Source organism: Onychostoma macrolepis, chromosome 03, assembly GCF_012432095.1.
Source record: "Onychostoma macrolepis isolate SWU-2019 chromosome 03, ASM1243209v1, whole genome shotgun sequence".
NCBI lineage: Eukaryota > Metazoa > Chordata > Actinopteri > Cypriniformes > Cyprinidae > Onychostoma > Onychostoma macrolepis.
This window is the reverse complement of record NC_081157.1, coordinates 41,556,955-41,582,748: the sequence shown is the minus strand read 5'-3', so window position 1 is coordinate 41,582,748 and position 25,794 is coordinate 41,556,955. Positions and strand designations below refer to the sequence as shown.

Below are 25,794 nucleotides of genomic sequence, written 5' to 3'. Positions count from 1 at the left end.
TTATGTGTGTGTTTGTGTGTATGTGCCTGTTTGTGTAATTGCAATTTCATCAGGACTTCAGGGCTGGCCATGGGCTGTTCAGCTAACCGCAATCGTAAATGTTAACAATAGATGAAGAGAGAAACAAATTAAAGGGGCCACATTGCAAGGAATCTACTTTTTCTTGATCTTTTGAACTAGTTCACTGTACTGTGGAAAAAAAATAGGCTACTGTAACTTTCAGAACTTTCAGAATAACTAAGTGGCAAAAATGGGTCATTCTGAACTTTGGATATCTTTTGTGCCATCAAATCAATACACACAGACACTTGACCACTCATATTTACAAGTCAAAGACTCCTATATGGTATTCAGTAACTTGACCCACCCAATCACAGGAAGCAGGATAGACCCTGTTATTCCCAAATACAAGTAAACAAAAAAGTAAAGTGCACTCTAAGAAAAGTCTGTAAAATAGGGCTCAGTTAATAAAGGTTCCAGAAGGGGTGTTTCACAGCGATGCCATATAGAAGAATCATTTTTGGTTCCTCAAAGTACCTTTTACACTGTAAAAAAAAAAAAAGTTGAGCCAACTTAAAATTTTAAGGCAACCAGCTTCAGCAGATTTTTGAGTTTATACAACACAAATTTGAGAATCTCCCACAAAAATAAGTTGAGCAAACTGAAAAATCTGCTGAAGCTGGTTGCCTTAAAATTTTAAGTTGGCTCATTTTTTTTTTACAGTGTAGTTAACAGCTCTTAGGGTGAGTTCACATGTCTATTTCAGTTTTCTTAATTCTTTTGGTCTGGGCCAAAAAAAAAAAAAGATACATTTAGTCATGGTTTGCTTCACATTTGCGGCTTTTGTGTGGGAGGAACCTTTTCACAGTTCCTAGAACTATTGGTGGCATTTGCGTCCATTTGGGGAGCTAAATTAGCTCTTACTTCAGAGTAGGGTCTAAAACAGTTCTACAGGAACTACAAGTGACGTAAGTGTACTCTGATTGGCCAAACACATATGAAACACCGGCTACCCGGCATTTTTAAAAAGTCATCAAAAAATATTTACAAACATGGAAAAAGGCGATAACAGCATTTAGCTATACCTGTTGTCTGCAGCGTTGTGTTCTTTTCTCAGCCTTGATGATATGTAACACTGCAAGCTGTCATAGGAGATTTAGTCAGATTTTAATGCTCTTTTAATTGTGTAAATTCTGTGTTTACATTCCATCTCCATTATCACGAAACTCACGACACACAACAAAAACAGCTCTGATCACGGCGTCCTCCATCAGGCCGCTTCAGAGTTCCTGCTCCCGGTGTGAATGCAACCAGGAAAACAGCCCAAAGGGGGAACTTGGTTCTCTAGGAACCACCATGCTGGCTATTTCCTAAAACTATGTGGTGCAAAAGCTCCTATTCACAGTCATTTTTAGAACCAAAACTACAGATATAAAACCAAAGGCATAAAAATGTTTAATTAATGTTTATTGCATATTTCAGTTTAATGAGTCTCACCATGATGGTGTTTAGTGCTTGTGTGAATGACACTGTGCACCTTTTATATGTTATTTTTTAAAAGCTGCTTGTGATGGGCTTTGGATCATCATGTGACTTTCTCATCACCTTCTGCATTTGGTGGTTATCAGTGTATTTCAAAGGTACAAAACAGATTTCAGTACTTCAATAGGTTGGTATATTAACATTATATCAGTTAATGAAATTACGGTATTTAACTGTAAATTTAAGTTAAAACCGTAAAACCTAAAATGTTGTTACCGTATTTTTTATGGTAGAATTCCAGCAACCACAGCTGCTGGTTTTTTACGGAATTTTGTTTTTACAGTACAGAATTCCTCTGTTGCACGCAAATAAAGATCTGTTTCTAGGAGACGGCCGTTACAACGCCTGTACCCAACTGTAATGGGTGACATAAGATGCATGAGCATTCTGTCCTTTTTTAGGGTTGCTACTTTTGACATCAAGTCCTGTTTCTGTTTTTTTTTTAGATGTCTTTTGATCCATGTTCTGTTCATATATCAGTCGAACCACTCAAGTGTTTGATTGGAAGCGGACCGAGACCCACTTGTGGGGGTTCAGTCCGCTTGTTTGGTGCGCACCAAGATTCAGATGACAGCGTTGATGTTTATTTAAATGAACCGCACTAACAGAAAGCAATTTGTTTTAATCAAACCAAATCTGCTAAGTGTAAACAGACCCTTGAAAACATTTTTTTCCCAGTTTTGTCATACTTTAAAAATCTAGGTAAAAAAAAAATATATATATATATTTATTTTTTACTCAAAAAACTAACGTAAATATTTTGTGACCCCTTCAAAAGAATTATGACCCAGTCATGTATCTGGTAGGAGGACAGAGAAGAGGAGTCAAGTGAGAGGGGAAGCATGCATATGAAGAAATATCTCAATGTCTGTTGATATGCCCACATTCTTCACTTAATATACATTGTGTGGGTGAAAGGCACAAAATACTTAAAAAAAAATGTATTTATGTGTGTGTGTGTGTTATTGTGTTTTCATGTATTGCTGTCCCTGTATGTGTGTGTGTTGTTTTCTGAGTTCCTCTTACTTAGAACTGATAGGGGGCTGCTGTCTATTCCCTAACTAATTATTATGCAGATTTTCTGTGAACATCCAGCTCTCTGTGGACCACAAGGCATATTTGCACATTATAGCAGCGCTGCACAGACACACACACACACATTGCTGTCGGTCCAACAGGCACAAAGATGTTTGAGCTTTTCCCTCAGCCGAACTTGCCATCTTTGACATTTGGACTCATGTTGACATTTGGAGCAGGGTTGATAAAGACGCGTCAACATGAGCTGTAACAGATTCGTTTCAACGTCATTAGAACCCTTACAGTGGAACCAATTGAGTTTAGTTTTCAAAGACTTTTTTCAGCCCTCTTCTAAACAATTTCAGTCCGTTCTCTCTCTCCTTCTCTCGCCCTCTTCAGCTCTTCTCTTTGAAATGCCCTAATCTACGGCGTGCTTGTGCAAACAACACATTCGGTAATTAAACTGCAAGCGCCTCGTCAAAAGAACCTGTTACAATTAATTATTCATATTATCTGCCATTGTGTTTTAAAGTGCAGCCAAGCAATCAAATTAGTTTTTTCTTTCGCTCTTTTATTTATTCTCTTTCCCCCTTCTGCCACATGCTGTCTGATTTGCTGTTTTTTTTGTTTTGTTTTTTTAAAAGCATGTCCTTCGACGGCCCTTCTTTTAGTACAGAGTGGCTAAATGGGGAAAGAACAAGACGGCAGTTATCACACGCTCACAGGCAAATCCTCTCTAAATGCCCTTCTATACTCTGTTAGTGTGTTCATAATCTATTGTATTTACCATGGAACTTACACTTATTGTGTAGTTCCTTCCTTTATTTGTCTCTCCTCCTCCCTCTCTTTTACTTTAAGAGAAATTGTTGCTATAAAAGCACTCACAAAGGGGCAGAAGAGATAAAACAAACACCTGACATCGAGTTCGTCCCCTTTGTATCAGTTTGATTAATTACAAACAACTGTAAAGTTCTTGTGAAAGATTAGTTCCAGCAAGACATATTTTGTATGAATTTTCTCAAGGATGATGCCCTCTTCATGGTAGGTTTGATCGCTTTGTCTTGGCATGCAGACTTGTAATAGCAGGTGGAGAAGAAGACATTATGTTCATCATGTGACTAAAGCTGACAAACCATACAAAAATTTTAAATCAGCTAACCCTCCAGGAAACATATTCCAATTATTTGGATAATTGGTCGTTCCGCTCTCTGATTGTTCATACTTTGCTCTAGTTTAAGATGCACTGTGTAATTTTTCCTCATTAAAAAAAGTTTTACACATAAATAAATTAATAGTATCTTTTAAAAGTATATTTTAAATTGTGTCCTCTCTCACCATAGCCTAATAAAAGTGGTTTTATTTTACGAATGGCTCATCTCATTTTAAGATATATCATGATTCTCTTGTATACTTGATTCTGATTGGTTAATCACGGTATTCCGCGGTTATATATTTCCTAATATTTGCTGTTGTCCATGACAATTCTAAATAGGCTAGCAATAGCAAGCTAGCTTTGAAAGTATAAGATCTCACCCTCCCTGCAAATCACTCTCCAAAGCCCCGCCTCCTAAACACACGAATGTGCTCCAGAGGATAACCAGCAGATGCAACGCTGTCACATTTCCTCATGTCTTATTCACCGGTGAGAAAGCATTATAGTACAAAGTGCATAATATTAAAATAATAAACGCTTCCATTCTCGCTCGGTCTGTAATAGCATAATGCAACGTGCTGATGACATATTGTCTGGGTGCGCAGAGGTATGCAAATACATACGTTGACAGGCAGGTGGGTCAGCCTATGGTAGCCCTTGGACCGAGGGATATGATTGGTCCAACAATATTAACTCGAATCAATATTTTATGTGCAATTATTTATTTATTTGGTACCATAATGTACAGTAATTTGTCACAAAATAAACCCTGCCAAAAACTCACATTTTAAATGTAGAAGTTCTTTAAGGGAAAACAACCCTGTGAATTCAGTGTACCTCTACCTCTAAGAGTCTTGTTGTTGTTCACGTCAAATGTAATACTGTGTCCCTGACTAAGGTCCATAACTAGAAAGCATTTTACCATGGTAACTGGATGGTGCTAATGTGCACAGGTGGGACCGAGCATCAGAGATGAGCCGTCTTTCTCATCTCTACCTCTCTCTCTTCCCATAATTTTCATATCTCGCCCAGTGTTCATTCCTCCAGGTCCCCAGTGAGAGCTAGCCTTACATCTCTCACTGTAATGTGCAGGTAACCCAATTCCTCTCTGAAGATGCTTAATTATTTTTGGAGGGGGCAATGGAATGGTAAGTGATACACAGACACATGGGTTGGAAATGGTGGGTGTGTGTAAATCAGTCACATATTCCCTGGTTAATATGTGTGAGGGTACTGCTGCTTTAATTACACTGCCTTTATTTTCTCTCCTCCACTCCCCCGTTGAGCTGTGACTTCCTCATGCTTATTTATGTCTGATTACATTACAACACTGAATTGTAGACACACTGATAAGAGTGCACACACACGCACGCACACACGCGCGCACACACACACAGAAACGGATAACATGGTGGCAAAAGGTCACTTTTAATGGTGTAGCTAGGGCTAGTGACCAACAAAGAACCAGAAAGAACCTTGTTGTTTACAGTCAGCATAAAACTAGATTTGCAACCCATTTTTATTCCATAATGTAGTTACTTTTCCTAGTGAAACAGAATATTCAATGAGAAAAAATGTAGGGCGGGACTTGATTTGGTCCTTTGGGAATTGATTGAATCCCAGTTTTTCCTTTTTTGTTACTGGACCGTGAATGCATACCAAAATGGAACCAAGTGGTCTGGGAAAAAACTAAAACGATTGGTGACGTTGAGGTTTAGCATAATGCCACAACTATACTATTTTGGGCAAATAGCATATTTCTCCACTGATGTTTATTCAAAAGTAGCTTTGTATTCTGACTAAATATTTTATAATTTTTTTCAGAAAGACAAAAGAGGCTCTGGCTTTGCTGCCCTTAGAATCACAGTTCAAGAAAGTTGCCATGTGAAGAGATTGAGACGATGTGCATTTTTGTGGTGCCATCAACCAATCAGTGTTTTTTCCGTACAATGGCACAACTCACTACTTATCTGTTATAGTATGATGCATCGTTGGAGAATTTTTATGCTTTTCAAACAAGATAAATCCAGCAGCGAAGGGCAATCGTGGCTGCCATATTGAAGACGTGTTCCAAACAAAGTGCTCAAAAATGCCCGCTTCAAAGGGCCCTTTGGAATGAAAGGTATAGAAATACACAACTGATGGATACTTCATCCCCATAATTCTTTGCACAGGTTCAATTGTGCGATAATGGCACCACCTTTAATTGGCTCATCAAGATGCTGCAGAAGTGTGTCCCTAGGAACAGCTCTTTGGTCCCTTACCTACATCCTTCATCCGAAGGGTTTAGGGCATAGGGATGAAAAGGGAATGCAGCATTCATTTACACAAAACAAGAGAAAGTCGTTCATTGTGATTCTTAATCATGTTCACGTGCTGTATGTAATTGGTATACTCCCGTAGGCTATAAATGCGGTTCATGCAGTCAGCAGTTTACTCCACAATGTCATTTCTTCAAAATGCTGCTGTAATGATTCTGAGGAATACTTGACTATTTTTAAACCATGTCGTTTTGCTTTATTTTATTTTATGCATTTCTTATGTCATACTCCGGAGTTCCCGCGATTGTTGTCATGCTAGATATGATATTGCGTATAAATATTTAAATGGAATGAACGATTTAAGGTAGAGCTGTAGTTACCAATACACCGTTTTGCAATACTGTTCGTGAATGTTCAGTAAAGCCATGGTTTTAATGTTGAACTATGTTAGAAACAGTGGAACTTGCAATCATATTTGGCTAACATGCTTTTGGGAAACACAACCCAGAGTAGCATGTCAGGACTTTATTTATTTATTTTTTTTGTGGCTCTAGAGTTAGTCATGTGATATTCATGGCTCGTGTGATTGGCTAAAAAAAAGTCTCCAGAATTGAGTGCCCATGAGAAAAGACGGCAGACAGCCAAAGAACTGCCATTGAGATGAATGGGAATGGCAACGGATAGCTTTCTCCAAGTATTATAGACCTCCTTGCTACTGTCAGCTGAAAACGGAAAGTCATTTGAGAAACAAAGCAAGTTATTATGTTTTGATGAAATATTAAGAAGACAGATATTGTTTTCTTTGCAATATAATGCACCAATGAATTGTTCACAATAAGACCAGGGGGCAGGAATATATATTAAGAAAATAAACAGAGACCATTTTGATTCATGTTGATTCAAAGAGATGCTTAATGATGAAAATGACCATTAAACATTATGAATATCCAAACATTATTACATTAATCTTGATAGCATGAATGTTTCAGCTGTGTACTTTGTGTTTGTGCTCTGCATTAACGTGATTTTCATTCTTGTGAAACACCCTCAACTAATACTGTGAGAGTGTCAAGTGCTGTCAACACTGTGCCATTTGTGGATGGGATACACTGGCCTTGCACGCTTTAATTGGTGTCACATATTAACAACAGAGAACTCTAAACAGCATTCAGATACCAAGAACTCTAGTTCAACACAATTACCGCAGTTAATGGGATCATAAGGGTTGGCTAACTTGTTGTCATCAAGTAAGACAGACAAACGTTTGAGTCGCCATTCAGAAAAAAATATAATTAAGAATATAATCACAGCTGATTACCTGCACCTCAAGGCCACGGTCAAATCACAGCCATACTGGTAAAGATACTTTCTCCTGTGATATTTCTTTTTATACAATTATATAAACAAGATTTGAATATATACAAACTTTTAAGATACAGTTCAAAAAAATTATTTGGAATACTGTTCATTGAAAAGTTCTTTGGGGAACCCAGAATTGTTTTTCTATGGTATCACTGTAATAAGATTCTTTTGGAATCTTATTAAGTGTATGTATATATATATTTTTTAACACTTTACTTAAAGCCTTTATGTATGCATTATAAAGGGTTATTAAAGGGTATAATGCATTACAATTAGGCCTATTCATAATGTGCGTTGTAATACATTATATCTTGTAGTAAAAAATTATAACCGAATTCAAAATGTGCAGTAACAATGAATCGATAAGAGTTAGAATGTATTAACTGTGATTACATTTATTCATGAGACTGTACAATGCATTATAAGGTACATAATTTACAAGGCATAATTAATGCATTAAAACTACTTTTATAATTCACTATACATAAAGGCTTAAAGTCTAACCGTTGTTTGTTTGTTTGTTTATTTGTTTATTTTTGCTCCAAAAAGATATAGTTTGAATATTGCTAAATTAACAAGGCAAAGCAAGTTTATTAATATCACACAGTTTATACAATAATTCATAGAGCTTTACATAGCCATAAAGAATAACTAAAACATAAAACTGAAAAGTTACAATTATTATTGAAATAAAAAAAAAATTATGAAAAGTTTTATGTTTTTATTTTATGATGTAGGCAGGCACATTTTTAAACTTCTTTGACAAACAGTGAGTTTAAGCCGCTCGTTTAGGTTTAACAAACAGTGACGTTCATGGTTTGTGAGGCTGTGCATATTTTTCTCTTTCCCTTGTGTTTTTAAATATTATTCCCTTTTTTCTTCCTTCCAACTCTTTTTCATCTTTATTTATTTATTTATTTTTTTTATTTTTTACAGAGTCATTTTTTCATGAACATCTGCTGGCGCTGATTCATGCCTCCCTTCAGAGGCTGAATTGGAAGAAGAACACATGCATTCAAAAACACCCAAACACCACACTCCTATAACCTCATGGATTAGGGGAAAAACACACAACCTGTTGCCACCCACCCACTCTAACACTAATGACCTTCACAGAATGACACAATGGGTGAGATAGAAGGAATCATAAACTGAAGTGAAAGAGGAGAGAGACAAAAATTGCTTGTTTATTCATTTGTGATAATTATCACATGCAATCAAGCACTAGCAATAAATCTTACCCATCATAAACACTGCCAGCAAGACATAATGAGGAAATCTGGTTGCTGAAAGAAATTCAGACGTTAATCCAAACATCCCAGTTAACAATAGATAAAAAACTACTGTTAATAATAATAATAATAATAATAACTTACGGAAAAAGAGTGATTACAGCAGTTATTGCCATACTATGGACTGGAGTAGACCAAATTTCAGTTAAATTCAAGTCGGTTGAAAAGTGCTTTATTGTCATCATTGTTTTGCATGCAGTAATGCCAAAGCATATACAAACAAAACAAATAATGACAGATACATATTAAGAAAAAAATAAAATAGGGTGTTAGTAGTTATTACTTATAGTGACCCTGGACCACAAAACCAGTCATAAGGGTCAATATGAAAGCTGAATAAAATAAGCTTTCCATGTATGGGTTGATAGGACAATATTTCAAAGAAACAAGTATTTGAACATCTAGAATCTGAGGGTGCAAAAAAAAAAAAAAATCTAAATAGCCTATTGAAGAAAAAAAAAATCACATTTAAAGCTGTCCAAAGTTCTTAGCAATGCATATTACTAATCAAAAAAATTTGTTTCGATATATTTACGGTAGGAAATTTACAAAATATCTTCATGGAACATGATCTTTACTTAATATCCTAATGATTTTTGGCATAAAAGAAAAATCGATAATTTTGACCCATGCATTGTATTGTTGGCTATTGCTACAAATATACCTGTGCTAGTTATGACTGGTTTTGTAGTCCAGGGTCATATATAATAAATCGGAGCACACTTTAAAAAAAGAACATTTCATAGACTGCTATTTACATTACTCTCATATATATATAAACCTACTGAAACCCACGGATGACAGGGACATGAAGCCTGATTATAAGTATATGAATGTGTGCTTTAAAACAGTAATTGTACTCACATGTAAACTGATATTTACACTGGTGTGACAGCTATTGCACAGCGCGCGCGACCGAGTGGTACGTGCGCGCTCCGGTCCTCCGTCATTCATTTAACCCGGACGTGAAGCCGCTCCATAGGAAAATATCAGATACGGTAAAACAGCTTACCTTCAGAAAAGGTAAGTGTATAAACGCAAACACACCACAACACTTCAGGAGAAGTCATATATTTCGATTTTAGCTTTCAATTAGCTTCGTAAGAGTGTAAACAGCGCGTTTAGAGGATCTGTGTGGGATATATGTGAGCTTGTTTCAGCCTGCTGTTGTGGTGCTAACTAGCTTAGCCTCTTGTTGCGCTTGCCAGCCTTTTTACTTTATGACTTTTATATAACAGCTATGTAACGTGATTTTAGCAACACATTTCTGCATCTTGATAGTGGAACATTTTAACCTACGAATGACTGAGGGTTTGTGGTCAGATTAGTGATCTTTATGACAACTGTCATGTTATAAATGAGCAGACTTGCTCTTTCACCTGCTTCAGTGTGTTGTTTACTTTCTTTTTTTGCACTAAATGTGTTTTGTACGGACATATGTGATGTTAAACGCCCGGTATGCGTTTGAAAGGACCAGTTTTTAGGTTAAGGTGCCCTATCACATTCACTGCAGTACTCGAGTATTGTTGTAAATGCTTGTAAGTTGTTTTTGGGCAGAGGCCTGGCTATCAGTGACACGGGACTTGCGAAATACTGATCCCGCATTGACTGTGAATGGAAGGATCGTACTGCGCATGCGCCGTCTACACCTCCAGCATCCTGCCAGATAGTGAGCCTTTGTTGTGCGCATGCGCAGTGCCGCGCTGCAGGGGCGCTCTTTGCCAGAAAGTGAGCCGCGTTCATGATCGCGTTCACGCAGACGTGTTGAATGGGTTGCTGCATTGCAGAAATTAGGCACAGCTGACAAGTTGGGCTGCCTGGGGCGCTTGTGAAGCGGAACTGTGGCTGTGCCACTCATGGACTGTTTGTGGGGGTGGCTTCAGATCAGCTCTGGGTCCCCAGCTGGTAATTTATTTGGGAAAAATGTGATGTTATGTTGAGTTTGTAGGAACACACTTCACTTTAACACATTAGAGCTGGAAAAGCCCCTAGTGTTTTACACACCTGTGACACAACTAATATGACTAACCCCTATGTGCTCAATATTGGGGAAGAAATCTGCTCTCTACCACCAAAAACACCTGCTCTGCCACTTTGGGAGCGTAAATGTCCAGCACAGGTGGTGGTTGTCATTTTTGATCGCTTTCAGTGCATGGTTTACATGAAATATAAATATTGTGTTAAAGACACACTTCTGTTAAGTTTAGGGTAAAGAAATGTAAACTTATTATTTTTTTTGTCTTTTCCAGCAAGGATGCATTGAACAAAAAGTTATATATATGCATGCATGCATGCATACATTAAAAAAGTTTTCAAATAAATCCATTTTTTTCAAAGAATTCTAGAACAATGCATGATGGTTTCCCCTAATATTAAGCAGCATGTCAGTTTTCAACATTCTTGAGCATCAAATCATCATATTAGATTGATATCTGAAGGATCACGTGACCCTGAAGACTGGAGTAATTGCTGCTGAAAATTTGGCTTTGCCATCACAGAAATAAATTGTTTAAAAAAAGTATTAAAGTGGAAATGTTATTTTGAATTGTAATAATATTTCTTCTTTCAGAGACATTTAAATATTTTCTAGACCCCAAACTTTTGAACGTTAGTGTACATTAATTTATGTATGGTAATATGTAATGGTGCGATTTAAGCATTTTCTGTTCACTTGCATGAAGTTGAGCATTCTTTTTCATTCTTGCTCTTTTGTCAATCCCACAATCCATAGTGCAATCCTGCCATGTAACTCGAGAATGAATTGAAAATGCCCCCTCACTTTTTGCTAGAGGCCTCATACATTTACAGAGAGCAGTTCTCTGAGTGTGTTGGAGAGAGATGCAGACACAGATTGTGTGAAAATGCTCAGCTAATGCAGTTCTGGAGGGTGCATGTTTTTCTAATCCATCTGATGCCCAGTTCTTAACCCCAGCTATGAAATAATAATGAAACTGAAATAGTGAAACTCCTCTGAGTATGCTGCTCTTTTTAAATACGTCAAACTTCTGCCATCTGTTGTTGCACTCACGTTCTTTATTTCCATATTTATTCTGGCATTTTAGCATACGTCCTGAAATCAGTCTGACCCACTTCCCACAGTTTTGAGAATTTTAAAGAGCTCTAGTCAGTCTCTCCTTGTCTATGATATTCATGCGAGTTCTGCATTGTCTGTCTTCTATAAAGTAGCACAGTGAAACTTGTATTTGCATCTTTAAAACAATTTTTTTTTTGATTAATTCTTCAGATTTTTGTGCATTAGTGTTCATTTTATTATCCAAGCTCCCGGCATTTAATTCTAGCATTTAATACAATTTGTGATATTAGATTCATTTTTGAACAGCCTCTCAAATCTCTCTGAATAGTTACATGTAAATTTGTTTACACAAATATCTGTGGCTGTTATGAGGAATCTGGGGTGTCTCAGCAGGTGTGTCAGAAATGACGAATTCTTTCATGTAACTATCAGCTGTGTAAAATGGGGCTGATGGAGCGTCTCTGAATAAACTCTTGCATTAGGCGCTGATTAAAGTCCAGCGTAAATGTGATGGTTTCTTTCATTTCAGAGAGATTTACTACTGCAACTCTGGCTTGGCAGTTTCCGCTATTTGAAAATAAAGTAATCCATCAATTAGTCAGCAGCTCCATCAAAGCCAAGATATTACGCACCAAATTGCCTCGAATGATGAACAGTTGTAATTTATGAACAAACCCGAGACCAGGCGGCAGACTGAGAAAGAGAGAGATTGCTGTGCTGAAATATTCAGATTGTTATTATAATTTTTTTTTTTTTTAAAGCTGTTGTTTTTAAATAATCAGTAATGTTAACAGTAGTAAATGGCTTGCTTGGGTGTAATAAACATGGATCGTTATTTGTTTAATAACTCCCTGATATATTGTGTGCTTAAAATTTACCCAAAGAACAATCACATATTCACAATGTCTGAATCATATGCTAAAAGACAGCTGGTGGTTTTGAAAGAGGAAGTAGTATAAAAAAACAACAAACTGATGTTTATAAGTGAAACGGTTATTAACCAATATCTTTTGTTTTTGGGTTTTGATGTGAGAGGACAACTGGAGATGGAGTTTTTTCACTGGGGGAAAACTTTTAAAACTTAACTTTTTTTTTTTTTTTTTTTTTGGCCAGAAATGACGGTTTATTTTTTTTATTACCAACACTTTATTTATTTGAATAAAGTCACATCTGTTTACTTGTGGATTGTTTTAATCAGCTGATTGGGCTCTGATTCTGATGGCACCCATTCACTGTAGAGGATCTTTTGATGAGCAAGCGAAATAAATTTGTTCTAATTACCTCTGAAACAAACCCATCTACATCTTGGATGGCATGAGAGTCAGTACTTTTTCAGCCAATTTTCAGTTTTTGGGAGAGCTATTTGTTTAACACTGCTGACCAGTTCATTGGCAGATGGAGCTGCGTTAATGTCAAGGCATTGAAGTTTGACAGGTTACTGTATTTCTTGATAAATTGTGGATATTTATATTGTAGTAGCTGTTTGAATGTGAATATTAATGAATAGTTTTCTTCAGGTATTATAGACCTCATTACATTGTACAGCAACATTGTTATAATTGAAAATGACAGAGGGTTATGGGTAACAGAACAAATGCCCTGCACCTGTTACTGTAGCAGTTTACTAATCATGGTCAAAGAACTTGTATTTCAGCTGAAGTCGATCTGAAGTTAAATTAAGCTCGGTTTTATTCTGTGTGTGTTATTTTTGAGGTTGGCTCCTGTAAGCTGACGCGTGAGATTCGACAATGAATGGTTTATAAAGAGAGGGGCCAGTTCAAGAGTGTGTGTGTGCATGTTAAAGATATGTGGGTGAGAATAGTCTCATTTTTCACACAGACAGTTGCACTGAGGACACATAGTGGCGATTGAATTCGTTTACATGAGAGGATGGAAATTGAAATATGGATTGGGGTCGCAAATGCCTGTGTGAGCTTCCATATAAGGGCTAAAATATTTTCCTGCTCCTCGTCTGAGCGTGCAAGCGTCTGTCTGTGCACACATCAGATTGTACTGTGCGCGATTATATTTAGATCTAAGGAGCCACAGAAAGGTATGAACTGGATCTGAGTACGTGTCTGTCTGGGTGGACTTATTGTGCGCAAATTGTAACTTCAGTAATGAATATTTCCCTCATTCTTATCATGGAGACACTCTAGTATACAGTTTCTCCCTCTCTCTCCCTTGTCTTCTGAATTCTTGTTGCCCTCGTTAGTATTCATGTAGACATAATACACTAAAACATAAGCAGATTGGACTGTAGTGTACCATCTTTTGTAGCTTTTTTTCTTTTCTTTTCTGAAGTTCACTCATAACCTCAAGGTTACTTGCATGGAAAGTGTGATTTGTATTTTTAGCTGTGTTTTTTTTTTTTTTTTAAACCTGTCTGGGATCCTTAAAATTAAAAGTGCTGCTGCTGTATCTTTAGGTCATTTATATTTAAATCACCTCTGTTATGATTGTTCAGGACATGGCAGGTTGCGCAATGCTGAATGGAATAGGAATCAGCCAATAAAAAAAAAAAAAAAAAAAGAATGAATAAATAAAACAGACATTGTCACATTTATTTTTATGATTAATATTTTGTTCCATTTACCTTTTAAAAAAAAATTAAAATTAATAAATAAAAATTAAAACATTTTTTAAATATATTACATCCCTAATAAAACTCACCTGACTTTAATTTCCAAGCAGTATGAAGACTGTGTTTGATTTGTTAATTCTGCAGGGTAGTAGCCCTCCAGGATCAAAGCGGCCCATGCCTGATGTATGGCGGATGTTAAGATGACTTACTGTTTTCTGTGTTTGTGTGAATGATGAGGATTGCACTTCTTTTTTTTCAGCTCTAGTAGTAGTGATCATATTAAGATATTACGGCATGGATCGTTTAGTCCAGTATCACATGACTTTTAACCTTTTATTTTTGGCAGGACATTTGTGATGGACAGAAAAGGAGGTTGCCGGAGGGGAAACGGGTGGGAGTGTGACTTGGCTGTTGGACTGTTTGATAGTCAGGCATCTATTGATTGAGATTCTAGCTCACTAACAGCCACGAATGGTCTAACACGTGCACACACACATGCTCGCTTATCAGAGAGTTGTACAAGACATTTAAAGCTGTGTTCAAAAAGGCTTTTGCTTTCCTGTCCAGACAGCCATTGACTTGCCTGGCAGCATTTTTGAATGAAGGCACCAGACTGCTTTCCAAGCGTCACATGTAATGATCTAAAACACACTGACGTGAGCTTTACATACTCCCTTGGCTATTTCTAATGCCTCCAGTGCTTATTTATTTGTCGGTAGAAATTGAATCACATGTTGAAAACAAAAGAAAATTGATGTGTATAAATTAATTTACTACTTCCAACTGCTCCATCAGATGCCATTTTTAACAACCACTGACCCACACACAGGATTGCATAGAATATATCTATGCTAAAAATTGACCACATGGAGGCATCTGGATGGATTCAGACATGCCTTGTCAAGTTTCAAACACAGACTTAAAACATAGTCGTAAATTTCAGTCTACAGTGAAAATAGAGGTATGAAAAGCAGGAAAGCATGTATGTTTGCTTTAGTAGGATGTTTTATGGCAGAAAAAGGTGTGTGTGTTGCTGTGCTGTATATCTGTCTCTCTCTTTCTACAATCTGGTGTGTTTCCTCACTTGTGTGGTAATGAGCTTGATGAATATTCATGAGGTAGGGCTGTCGGCAGCATGTAGATCAGGATTCCTGTGAAACTGATGTGCTGGAGTATATGAAGGTGCAGAAGAAATCCATCAGTGACCTGCTTGGTCTTAAAAATGGTTCAGAGTTTGCTTTTGAGCCTATATATATATATAATATGTTTGTATATGTCTTAATTTAATATAAACTAATATTATATTGTTTTAGCATAATGCTCATGTAGTTATTGCATCAAAAGGCAAAAATGAAATCTAAAAAATGAGTTCTGAATATTAGTTATCAGACGAAACATAAAGCCTGTATTATTCATAAAAATGGAATATTGAATTATTGGTCTCTAGTGCTCCTGTTTTTTTCCTCCTATTTTCTGTTCTTCTTGTGTTGTTTATCTGTTGTTTGGTTGGCATTATATGAAATAAAACTTCTGTTAGGTTGAGGCTGTTTTACACTGAAATCTGTTCAGTAGAGAGCAAGACTGTTATTGTGCAAGTTGATAACGCTCATTTTCTACATTTTTCGTTTCGTCTGCTTTGTTCTGCTCCACCTGTCTCCTCCTGTCTATCTCTTTCTCCTTTCTCTCCCTCTCTGGATGTCAACTTCTCTCACTCTTTCTCTCCGTGACTTTACTTGTCTAAATACCTGTCTCTCCTCCTCACTTTTTATTCTCTCTGTCTCCCGCTGTTGTGTGTCTAACTGCTCGTTAAGCCATCTGTAAAACCTTTGATCTCAAAGCTTTGCCACTCAGCAGCCAAACAGAGGAGTGTGTGTGTCTCTGACTTGGGTTTGTTTCATGTGTGTGAGAGATGAACAAACTCCAAGCGTGTATGTATTTAGCGCAGCATCTCTCTTAGAGTTTTGGAAGGAAAGTGCAGGAGCCATATTTTGAAACACTTAGTAGTTTGTTTGAGCTTCATTATCATAATTTGTGGACCTTGCAGTCTAAACCATTTGAATTGAAGTAATACCAAGCTCATAAAAAGTATTCTCTTCAAGAATGAGTGACTTTATGAAGCTGACGCAAATGTTTTAGGAGTCATGAAGTGTAGTTTTAAAGAGCTCGTCAGCATCACTTCTGACCGAAGCAAAGCAAGGTTTAGGATCTTTTATTGCAGCCAAAGTGAAGTGGAAAATTACCAGTGGAAATGCACCACTTGCTTCAAATTCCTGGTTGGTTTTAGTCTGCTATGGCTGTCTGGCCTCACGTAGACAGACCTTTGGATGTTGGCATAAATTTTAGTCTAGTGTTTGACTGATAGGGTTTTTAGGGTCCACAATGATATGTAAAGAGCAATGTTGTCAATTGATATAATGCTGATATATCATATAACTTGTGCTTCCTGTTTCCAGCTGATCAAACTGAACTTAAGCCAGCGATGCTCTTATCATGGGGAGATAACAGCCTCTGTGACTCTACCTTTAGAGAAAGCATAACTGTCAACTTCGATCACGTGTGCCTTGATAACCAAACATATTGTAGCCTAGAGTTGTATGATAGTCAATCACAGTTTGCCGATACCATAGAAATGAATAAGTGCTGTAAACTGAATACAACCGGTCACAGATTTCGGCACTGACTTTTTCTCTTATAAAACAACAATTTTTTTGCTAATCTTGGAGGCTTGCCTTAAAGCAGCTCTGGTTAAGCCATATTTTTGTGAGCTAAATGCACCAGATGGGTCTTGAAGGGTTTGTGGGCATGTCCTCTGAGGCTAAGACACACCTTTTATCTGCATATCACAGATTTGGCCACTAAAACAGCAAAAGAGGTCTAACCATCTGTAGCTAAAGGAACAGATCTAGCTTGAGTTTTCTTACTGTTACTGCAAATGAAGGGCCCTGTGAAAATTAGCATGGATATTTGAGACTCTTAGTTTATTTTAGTCCCCAGCATTCTGATTTAAAAGGAAATATCAACATAGGAATGAAAACTGCCCTCAAGAAGTCATTTCATGGGGTCTTTAAACATTAGTGGAGATGAATATCACACCCTAACTGGAGATGAGTGTATGTTTGTGTTTGTGTGTGTGTCAGTGGTTGAAAGGACGTCCTTTCAGTCTCATCTGTTCATCAATGAGAGGGACCACTCAGAGCGGGCATGTTTGCTCTCCTTCATCTCACTCTGTCTCTGTGCTGTCCATCCAAATGGGTGGCCTGGGGTCTCGTCTCATCAACACGTCTGCTAGTTTAGAGAGCTGTGCTTCTGATCAAAGCCATGTGTGTCTCTGAGGGCTCTGATGTCATTCTCATCAGGTATGATGTCTGGATGCTTTATAGACCTGCTCAGAATACCTCCTGACAGCCGTGCACACATACACACACTGATGCCTTTTATAGCGCTTTGTGTCACCACCTTCTTAGGAGCAGAATCAATTATCAGTAATTAAGTTGGTGTCAAAGTCTTTATCACTCATTCAACCGGGCAGTTTTTTCTTCATCTCTATTCTTTTACTCAGATGTCCAAGAAAGGCCTCTCTTGTTCTTCTGGTGACATCTTGGTTCTTTCTTTCAATTCAGTGCTTCTCTCTTTTTCCATCACTCTTGTCATCTGCAGAAAGTGCATTCTTTTAATTAGTCTTTGTCTTCTGAGAAAGCATTGGCAATTTTATTGTTGTTTGAGCATGTTAATAAAACAAATCAAATTAACTTTTTTTTAATTTTATTTTTTTTAATTGCTGTGGGTAAAATGTTATAGTTTTGACTAAATTAATATCTCATTCTACTGAGTCTAGTCGTCTCGCGTTGTGTATGTTTTGTTTTTCTGCCAACAGTGCACAAGAATCAACAATCAAGCATATGATTCATTGCATAAAAATATATTTATGGTGCTTCATGAATTAATACGTCTATGTAAACAATCCTTATCTGTTATATGGGTGAGTGACATAACGCTTAATGTTTTTGTTTCAAAAAGAAATTGAAATGCATTTCATGTTTTAATATACATGATGAACATGTTTTTATTTTCTGAAATAGATAATACTCTGAATTAAATCAGACATACTTGAGCTCTACCAAAAGTGTTTGTCTAATAATGGTGGAAGTCTTTGTTTACACAGTTGTTTTTTTCCTTTTATTTTTTTGGATGCTGAAGTTCTGTATGCCTGTAAAGAGCCTGTTAAGTGACTATGATAAAAAGACCCAAATGTAAATGCCCTCCAAAACTGTTACAAAGAACATTTGGCTGCCCAGCATTATCATCACACAAATAAACTGTTATATTTGCATGTGGCATGGGAACTGTATCGCATTCATTTCAGTTTTGCAGAAACACTTTTATGTGGCCAGGTGGAAATGAATTGGACATACCCAATTGGAAAACAAAATTGCTCAATACGCATGAAGTGTAAATACCCCCCACAATGCCTCATAGAAGTTTTTCATCTGTAAACCTCCATGTGGAGACACACATGTGATCTATTACTCTCATTAAGCCACCAAAACAAGTGTACGAATGTTTTTATGAGTGGTAGCACTGCACATAGAGCGAGGGTCTTCAGCAGGGGATCTGCCAATTATTTTATTCTCAAAATAATTAGTGAGAGAATTTAAAATGTTAAAAATACAATATTAAGTTAACTGCAGTCCAAGCAGAAGTTAAGAAGCTAAAGTTCAGCTGAATGATTCATAGTTCCTCCCACATTAAAATGCATTAATTTAAATTTAAATATCACCATTGTTAGAAGTAAATGTGTATGCGACTGTGTTCCTTCACACCAGTCCACACAGATAGAATAGAGAGTTATGAAAGGCAAATCAAGGGTGCAGATAAAAGCATTAGAAAGGAAGAATGTGGTGGGCTAGTGAGAGGACTGGTAGAAACAGAAAGAAAAGTGAAGCACTCCTGGCAGAGAGCGTCTGATTGTGACTTGTTGCCCTTGAATGTCTTCTGTTAAATGTGTGAAGGGGAAGCATTTATCTTCTGTATACCTGTGTGAGCACGTCTATCTGTCCTCCAGCTGACAGCAGCGCTCTTCATGTTGACACTTATTCTCTCTTATCATCTGTTTTTACACTACAGCTTCACTCTGAAGAACACACCTGTACCTTTAGCTTCTGGGAAGCTATTTAGATGTTCCCAAGTTGTAATTATGAAGTGGTGTGCGTGCGTATAAGCAATTGGAGGAAAAATTGACCTATTTAGTGTTTATTTGTCCTTATTTTTAGTTACTGACACAGGAGCCTTTTAAAGATTAGTTCACTTCCAAAATAAAAATTTCCTGATAATTTACTTACCCCCATGTCATTCAAGATGAAATTAAGTTTTTTTTTGTGGAAAACATTCCAGGATTTGTCTCCATATAGTTATTCTGGAAATGAAGTAATCCTTTAAAAGGAAAGTGGTAGATTATGGCAAAGATTTAAAAGCATCTCAATCTGAGGAGTGCTTTCCCTTTAAAAACACCACATGTCCGAGTGATGTGCATTCGCGCATAAAATGTGCTGTAAGCACTTTCAGACCGTGTACTCCTGTTATATGAACCAAACTAATCGTTCAGGTCCATTTGTTATAACTCTCTGAGCTCTGTTCACTAACAAGAGTTTTTCAACCATCTAATCATTATCCCACAGGTCCCTCCTCTATTATTATAATTACTTTTGTTTTTTTGTTTTTTTTTCTGTCATGCAAACAGTGTACACATTGCAATTCGAAAGTTTTAAAGGTAAGTTTTTGTAAAGTATCTAATGCTCAACAAGGCTACATTTTTGATTAACATACAGTAAGAAAAAGTGAACTTGTGAAATATTACAATTTGTATTAACATTCTATTTGAATATAATTTAAAATGTAATTAATTCCTGTCATGACAAGGCAGAGTTTCCAGTAGCCATTACTTCAGTCTTCAGTGTCACACGATCCTTCAGAAATCGTTCTAAAATGCTCATTTGCTACTGTGCAGATGCATTTCTTTTGTGGGAACTGTGATACTTTCTTTGGGATTCTTTGAATAGACATTTCAAAGAACAGTGTTTGTTTGAAATAGAAACCTGTTGTTACATTATAAATGTCTTAACTTTTTTTTTATTTTTAATTTAATTCATCCTTATTAAATAAAAGTATTAACTACTTTTTAGGAAAATAAAAAATATTACTGCCCCAAACTTTATAACTTTTTTTTTTTTAATAGATTTCAAAAGGAATATTTAAAATTATAAGCAGAGATTTATATCGCATTTGTCAGTTAGCGGCCATATGTTGAACGTAATTGTCAAACCGAATCCAAATTAGTACTTTGTGGTTTGTAGTTTGTTTAAATTTAGATTTCTTGTAACGGTTCTTTAAGGAATAGTTCACCCCAAAATTGTGATCTCGGCCTGTTCCTTTGATGACCCACTCCTGATAACCCCTTCGTAATTTATGGCCGTTATCAAAGGAAATCTAATGCAGACACAGGATGTATAAAAGTCTTTACACGTGTTCTGTCGCTTCTTTTATTCTTCCATTTTTATTCAGCTCACTCTCGTTCCTTTCTACCTTTCTCTTCATCGCAATTTTTCTGTCTTTCCATCTCTCCCAACAGTAGATTGCTGTCCAGTGCTGAGTTGATCATCTATCTCTTTCTGTCTCTTCCACTCTCTCCCTTCATCTCTCTCACTCTCATCTCTCCCGCTCATATTCATTCTTTGTGTACTTGAGCACTTTTTGGCAATAGTTATTTAATTTGATTGTTGAACCTAATATTGATTGAGCTGCATGTGATGTGTAAACCTGAATTGGCTTTAGTGTTGATCTACTTTCTGTTTTTATTGAACTTGGGCCTCTATGTTTGGAATAGTTTTTTGCTTTCTTGACTAGGAAAGTGTGCGCTTGCACTTTCACCTTTGAGAAGATCTGTTTATGTGCTGCTTGTTTGTGAGAAGTACATCAGGGAACTCTTCTTTGTCTCTGATTTGTGTTTATCGCTGTTTTTCAAAATGTACTAAGCTGCATACCGTGGGATAGACATCATAGATGTGTCTGTGACACCCAGAAATGCTGATTGGCATGTTGGCAGCTCACTATATTTTGAGACACAGCCCTGTGTAACCTCCATCTATCCTTTGTCAGATGAAGGGACTCGTTTCTGTTTTCGTCTGTTTGCGGTAAAGGTGTGAAAATCAATAGTATTGTGATTCTTTGTGTTGAGTAGATATGCTCAGGCTAAGTATCAATTTTAATTATTATTGTTCATGTCAAGGAATTGGCTTTCTAAAGCTCATTAGATGGCATAATAACTTTCTTCAATCAGAGAGCAGAGGTGAGAGTTCTGTGAAGCGTAGCACAGGTTAGAAATGTCTTCTCTGCTTCCCATTGAATGTGTTCGCTTTGTGTTATGGGAAGGGCAATTGACATATGCTGTTTTTAGGTGACCATATTTGATATTTATACACAGCTTGGGATGGTTCACCCAAACAATTCCACAATTTCTAGTTACCATTTACTCCCCTTCTTCTCTCTCTAGACCCATATGACTTTATTTCGTTCATGAAGCATAAAATGAGACCAGTCTTGAAGACTTGCAATATAGAACACAAGTCATTTTATAGTGCATTTTTGATGGATCGATCAAGAAAACAACGATCGTGTGGGTTTTAAAAAAAAAAACTTTTTTTTTTTTTTCTGATTGGTTGTAGCAGCACTTTGGATGACGTGTCTGTCTTTCTATACTGTAAAAAATATTCTGTCTGTGATTTTTGCATGCACATTGGTTAATTGATTTAATATCAATACTCAGTTTATTTTAATGAAAAAAGAGAAAACAAGAAGTTTTGGCATAATTGCATCAGAAATAACTAAAATAGCAGAGCTTGTAATTATACATATCTTAGGTTTGATATTTCAAATATTGTGATCATTGAGTGAACACCCTTGAGTTCCACACTTATTTTGTAGGTTTAAAGCCTATTTCACATGACTCACATCAGGGTGGCATGCACTGCTTTCACCTCCACATGTGGAGATTTGCAGACAGCTTCATGGAAGACTGATTTTATAAGGTTGCTAGGTAGCAGGAAAGCGGGGAAAAAGGTGAAAACTGTTTGTTTGAGCTAGGAAAAGAGTCTAGTGATTTGATTACTTTGATAAATTATAGAATGGAAAATAACAAATAAATTGGTACACACACATACTTGAATTTGTGGTTTACGGGGACTCTCCATAGGTGTAATGGTTTTTATACTGTACAAACTGTATTTTCTATTGCCCTACACCAACCCTACACCTAAACCTACCCCTTACAGGAAACTACTGGCAATTTTTGAGTTTCATAAAACACCATGTAGTATTTTTATTTATTTTTTAAGCCTTTTGTTTTACGGGGACACAGAAAGTGTCCTCATAAACCATGTTTATGTTGTAGTACCCATGTCATCTTATTTGGTATCTTATACCAAAATGATTGGTTGTGCTTTGAAATGTCAAGTGAGGTTGTTGAAATTGTCTGAACTTTGAGAGGCACAATAAAACGCTTGACCGGAAGTGCTGTAGCTGATGAGTTCAATGACACAAGTCATCTAAAAAGGGGCTTTTTTTCAGTCATCAGTGAGTGCATCATGTGTCCCAGATATCTCTGTTTACACCTACCTTCTAGTACCTTCTGTACTAGACTGGACACACACACATACTAGCTGAAGGAATGGAGAATCCAGCCCTCAGTATCGCCGTGAGCAGGTTTTCAGATGATAATGGTGTTAAGCTGTGGAGATATGGGCTTCCCTGGGAGTGTAGAGCAGTTAGAGCCCAGCTTGTGTTTGATGACATGTCTAGGGCATGATGGGATTGATTTCTGAACTGGTCTGAGTCCTTCAGGGCTTCAGAACGATCAACTCTCCTTGAGCTGTTCTTGCGCCTTAAATACCTGAATGTCCAGCGCTTTGGCAAGAGATTTTAGCATTGCTGTGAATTGATTTCATGATGGGGGGGGGGGAGAAACTAAATTGTTTTACTCCGTCAAGAATGTTATTATAATAAGTTCTCTTTTATAACATTGCTTTTACAGTTTTTGTTACTTAAGTGTTGCATAACTGCAGTTTTTTTTCAGACCTATTCATTTGTGTTGAATAACTGTCTTTTATTTTGTGGCCAAGTTTCAGATAAAAGGGAAAATTTAAAATTCAGTTGTTCAGTGATATGTGCTATGAAATGTATATTTTATAATAAAATTATTAATAGATTTTTTTTTTTTTTTTTTTTTTATGTTTGCCCTAAGAAATGTTAAAAATGGGTGGTTTCAGTTCTGTAGTTCCCTTTATCTGCACTCTCATTTTGTGTCGATGACCTAACTGCATTTTCATAATTCTCTTTTCTTCCGCTGCTTTTCTCAGATCTCTTTCTGGATCATTGAAAATCAAAACTCATAAGCATTCCACAGAATCTGTGAAGCTGAGAACTTCATCAGAGAGAGAGAAACGGCTGCCACGTGATGCCACATCTCTGCCTCATCAACAATAGGTAAAAATACATTTGGGTGGTGGGTAAAATACATGTTAGGCCTATTAGACCCATTGAATTAAAAAAAAAAAAAGAGGACAACTTTTACATGGCTGTTTTGTACTTTGTGCTTGTTGTATAGCTTAAATTAGGCTCAGAGACATTTATACTACAAGCTATACGGTGCATGAATGGACTGATTCAAATAGGGAAATGGAGAGATTTAGGGAAGAACAAGAAAAGAGAAATAAAAAGGGCCTCTTTAATGGGCAGAGAAGGACACTGGGAGATTTTGCAGAGATGTGAAGTGGAGGCGAAAAGAAAAGGAGACGAGCAGAAATGAAAAGGTGAAGGTTTGGTGCTGAAGGATGCAGATTTGAGCATCTCGATGACAATGGGGTAATGAAAGTGGCATTTTTACAGCTAATAATGGATCGCTGGGTGCTGAAAGGCCGCTGCGTGGAAGTAGCAGAGGGAAAATTCTTAAATGTTAAGACTGAAAGGAATAACACTTGAGAACTTCTGTTCAGGAAATAATGTGTTTTAAATGTGTTTTCTGTGTCAGACCATGTACCCGCATCCAAGAGGTGAAGGACTCGCACCGAGCACACAAACGGACTCGTCCGCTAAGTTAAAACGCACCGCCACACACCTCTCTCTCAGGTGCGTGTGGTACGGGTGACCCTGTGGTGATCACAGGCTTGAGTGCATTACTACTGACAGGATAATTAGCTGCTCATGACCTCGTGTCTGTTTTTATACCCGTCTCTGTTCTCTACATCTTTTTCAGCATTAGCCCATGGCTCTTTTATCTTTTAAGAGTGGCACACTGTCTCTGCTTTTGTCTCCCTCACTGTAATTGATGACCGTGAATTGCTCGTATCAAGATAATCCATGTTATAAGAACCTTTTTTGCTATTCTGTGTTTTAGCAAACACGCATACATGTAGAAATGTCAGTCTGAGCCACAGTGATGAAAGTGGCATGAATTAATTATTTGTCCATATTTGGTGTTTTCAGAATCAAAGTTTTACACTATAATTTGAAATGTAATTGTTTTTTTTGTTTTTTTTTAGATTAATCATTTTTCTGTTTATATGATATTATGCTTCTAAACTGCGTTTTATCATTCGTGTCAACTTCCTCAAATTCTTTGAGCAATTCTTCTCTGAATCTGTGATGTAATGAAACTGCTGTGAGGCAGTGAAAGCATGTCGATTATTGGCATTGAGGTCAATCCATGTAGATAATGGAAGTAGATGTTAGAGGGGTTTTTGTTCGTAATTTAGTTTTACATTACCATTTTCCACCCTCTCTCAGTAATTTAGTGTTAAACAGTCTGTTTTTGCTATTGAACTGTTTGAAAACTTCAGTATGTACATTACCATCAAAATTTCATGGTTGGTAAGGGCACCTATTATGCAAAATTCACTTTTTCATGTTGTTTGAACAAATATGCGTTGACTGTGTGTGTAAACAAACCACCCTATAATGATAAAAATCCACCGGCTCCTTTTCTTTTAATCCCCATAAATCATAAGCAGTGTCTCAGAACAAGCTGTTAGCAGAATCCGTAAAATGACGTCACATTTTAAAGGCCCTGCCCACGACATTTGACGGACACTGCCGTATTAGCAGAGACTCCGCCCTGAGTGAGCCACACACCATCCGCCATGTTTATCTGCATGCTAGAGCATTTAAAAGCGGCATTCACATAAGAAATGTCTTATTAAATCAATAGATGTTATTCAGTTCAGAGCAGTGAGTGATTTTCTGTTTTTATTTTATTCTTTGGCTCATATTGACAGCAGTATAGGTACTGTATATTATGCTGCCGTCACTTGATGTGCCGATCTAATATAAACATGCAATTTCTTTCCCAGCTGTTTACCTTCACAGTAGGGCTGCACGATACATTGTTTCAGCAAGGGCATCGCGATGTGCGCATGCGCAATAGTCACATTGCAGAAGTTGTGAAAAAAATATATATATCTCGCAGGGTTCTATATTTGCCTGATATTAAGTAATTAATTCTG

General features: G+C 36.9%; 1 protein-coding gene across 3 annotated transcripts in view; it reads left to right on the top strand.

The window, feature by feature from the left end:
* The first annotated feature begins 9,501 nt into the window (after nucleotides 1-9,501).
* The window catches only part of spop (speckle type BTB/POZ protein), a 66,700-nt gene continuing 50,407 nt past the window's right edge, over nucleotides 9,502-25,794 (top strand). Inside the window, exons 1-3 of one of the 3 annotated variants that reach the window (XM_058769039.1) lie at nucleotides 9,502-9,650; nucleotides 23,653-23,779; nucleotides 24,324-24,421. The gene's annotated coding sequence lies outside the window, so the exon portion shown is untranslated. The remainder of the gene's footprint in view (nucleotides 9,651-23,652; nucleotides 23,780-24,323; nucleotides 24,422-25,794) is intronic. The other 2 variants (XM_058769038.1, XM_058769040.1) reach the window with 2 other exon arrangements.